Here is a 3,193-nt window from a genome sequence, read left to right as displayed (position 1 = left end):
TTTATTTCCCAACTTGACAATCACCACAAAAGAATTTTCTTTTTGAGTCAATGTTTAAGACTCCTATGACAGCCTCATGTTTTACGGCTTTATCAATGCTCCTTAAGCTGATATGTCCCAGTTTTCTGTGTCATAACCAAGTTGGATCTTCTCTGATTGAATGGCAAACATCGGAATTTGACACACCCTACCCCAAGTTACCTTAACTAACCTAGGACGTGGCAGTCGACAGTAGACCCAATTAACTTAGGACTCATTTGTCACTTTCTAAACTATTTCCTCAAACTAATGGTTGGCAAATTCTATATTTGTTTGCTTATTTAAAAGGTTCTGAACACTATTTTAAATTTAACTCCATTTAATGAGGAATTTATAAAAATTTCGGTAGAGTTTTGTTATAAATGTAATAACCCAGACCTGAAAATTTTCAAACATTTCTCAATAACTAATCCAGTTTCAAAACATGTACGCTACCTCAGCCTAGTCCGAATATTTCAATATTTACATACCCTCAAAATTGTTTACTCAAAGCTACCTACCAAGCACAACGTTATTCAATTAGTCTCATGCCAACCACTATATTAAGTCTATTTAACACAAAATTTCCATCCCAAAATACTAACTTTACAATGCATGACCCAAACAATATACATACAAAATATTATGTAGTACGACTAGGCAGGTGGGTGGCGGATATGAACTCAAGTAGGCAGTCTTGGACTCTGTCGTACCTGGTGGAAAAATTTAGAAAGAAACGATGAGCAAAAGAACTCAGTGAGTGGTACTTTTTAGTAAAATAGAATAAAATAAATAAATAAGTAAAAGAAATTACTTTTGTAAAAAAAATTGACCACTTGAAAAAATAATTCTTTCCTTACTTCTATGCAACATAACGTATCACCTTGCGGTAGTCAATCATATAAATAACTGGGAATGAGTCGCAGACGAGTAAAATACATGAACTTTCTAGTTGCACCTCACTAAATCAGTACCCAAAATCTGGTCATACTACATGTTAAATAGGTGCGAGACATGTAGCAGAGCAATTTAATCAGGTCATATGTGCATGCAGAGCTGCCCCCAAAAGGCTGAACACCCAACACACAGCCAAAAGCCTATATGTGTGCCGAAGTGGGTCCCAAAGATCTGTATCTTTCTCTAGTATGCTACGGAAACACATTCTCGTAGCATTCGGGTAATCACTATGGGTACATGGATTAGGTGGTTGGGAAACCACAATCATCTCAAATATTTTAAATCAATATTCTCAAACCATTTACAAATCAACGTAATCTTTGAAACATAATCGATTCTAAAATTTTAGAGTTAAATACCATCGTAAATCTCAAACTTCCTTAACATTACAACTTTAGGCTAAAAAAAATGAATTTTCATAAGATTTGCTGGTAACTTTTGGTGTTATCATAATACTTTGCAAAATAGGAGAAATTAAGGAAAATTCTGTCAAAATTCACATTTCGAACAAAATAAATAAATAAATAAAATATACATATAATTAAATAACCACTCACAATACTACTAGTGAGATGTGTTCGGGTTGTAGATCACCCCAATTTCCGCTGGACCTGAAATAAATATCACAAGACGAAAAGTTACTTATACACTCAAGTCACTCGTCTTTTTACCTCAAAAGCCATAATTTTTAATTTCCTCATCCTTACTTATAGCTTTTCTAAGTCATTTTAGTTAAGTTAAACTTCAACCTGAAAACTTCCCAACTCCAAAGTATGTCAAAGTTTATCTAACCTTCATCAGCAACGGAATAATAGTTTACGAACTCTTTCGCCTAGCATTCGAACCACAAACAACATGATCTTAGTGTTAAACATTTATTAGTTATTCCAACCTAGCAAAATAGTAAATTTAAACTAATCAAACCCATGTGTGCGAGCCTTAAAGCTTTCAATTCCTCTTTCTTCATTCCACAATTTCCAATCTAATTCCGAATAACATGAATAACAAATTTGAGCACCCAAAACTAATTAGGTAATCTAAAACCCATTCCAAATAAAACCAATTTCATATAGTTAATACTAACTTGGATTTTGGAATCCATCAGTCAACTAAACGTTCAAATCTATCGTATTTCAACAGTAACCACAAGATAATATGAAAATTCTTAGTTCCAAAATAAAATATCTAGTGAATATTCAAAGAATCACAACACCCTAGCTTAAATATCACAAAATCTTACCAACTCGGACTCCAAAACTTGAAATCCAACTAAAAGAAATGATGGAAGCCACTAAAAGCAACAGTGGAAGGTCGACGGCTTATTCGTGGTAATTAACAATCAAGATGAGTGACTCAAAGAGAGACTTAAGTGAGGAGGTAAGGGAAAGAAAGAATTTAAGAAAGAAGAGAGAAAGAATTTAAGAAAGAAGAAAGCTTTGCTTTCTTTCTCATTCTCTCTTTTTTTAAAAAAAAAATTACTTATTTTTTTTATAACTCCACCGCCATACACATATATTTATTATTATTATTATTAAAGTCATACTTATCTTCTTTCTTTTCTTTTTCTTTTTCTTTTTTTAAAGAAAATAGGGAAATTAAATGGGTGCTTACAATTGTTGGATATCCACTGGTAGAAGTTATCAACTTGTCTATAGCCGTGCATAAGAACTCGATTCTTTTCATCAGCCACTGCATAACTGTCTTTGTTGAAATTTACACTGTAACGTCGATCACATACTTAACTAACACTGACTAGATTTGCTTTTAGTTCTTCAACATATCTAACATCATTTAGATATGGTAGGTTGTTTTTTGCAATATTGTCTCTTCCTTTTGCACCATCTCCAAAAGTAGCATGTCCAGAAGCACAGTCTTTTAATTCAGAAAAGAAAGATCTATTTCCAGTCATGTGTCTTGAACTATCAAAATACCATGCATTAATTGAGGCTTGAACTATTGTAAATGCAATATTACATTTCTCTAACTGCTTTGTCCTCTAAACTATATAACTTCTTCTTCCATTTTAATTGAGAGGATTAGATTTAGGCTACACGATAATTTACCTTCCATTGATAAAGTCTGTCTCTCTATAACGTATAGCAAAATGGCCTAATATGACCTATTTGGCCACTGTAATGATAAACCCACCTAGTAACTTTAGCTGAAGGGCCAATAGCTTTTGTTGCAGTAGGTACATCATATTTGACATTTACTGAAG

The 3,193-nt window shown here is 33.0% G+C and overlaps 1 long non-coding RNA gene across 1 annotated transcript; it reads right to left on the bottom strand.

The window, feature by feature from the left end:
• Positions 1 to 445: 445 nt before the first annotated feature.
• LOC107991710 (uncharacterized) lies at positions 446 to 2,404 on the bottom strand. Its single transcript, XR_001763932.2, has 3 exons — positions 2,216 to 2,404; positions 1,533 to 1,586; positions 446 to 731 (listed from the first exon to the last, which is right to left on the bottom strand). It is a non-coding gene; the product is annotated as an uncharacterized LOC107991710 (long non-coding RNA).
• Positions 2,405 to 3,193: the final 789 nt, after the last annotated feature.

This window comes from Cucumis melo, chromosome 7 (genome assembly GCF_025177605.1).
Source record: "Cucumis melo cultivar AY chromosome 7, USDA_Cmelo_AY_1.0, whole genome shotgun sequence".
NCBI classification, from domain to species: Eukaryota; Viridiplantae; Streptophyta; class Magnoliopsida; order Cucurbitales; family Cucurbitaceae; genus Cucumis; species Cucumis melo.
The sequence above is the reverse complement of the archived record's forward strand: the minus strand, read 5'-3'. Positions and strand labels throughout refer to the sequence as shown.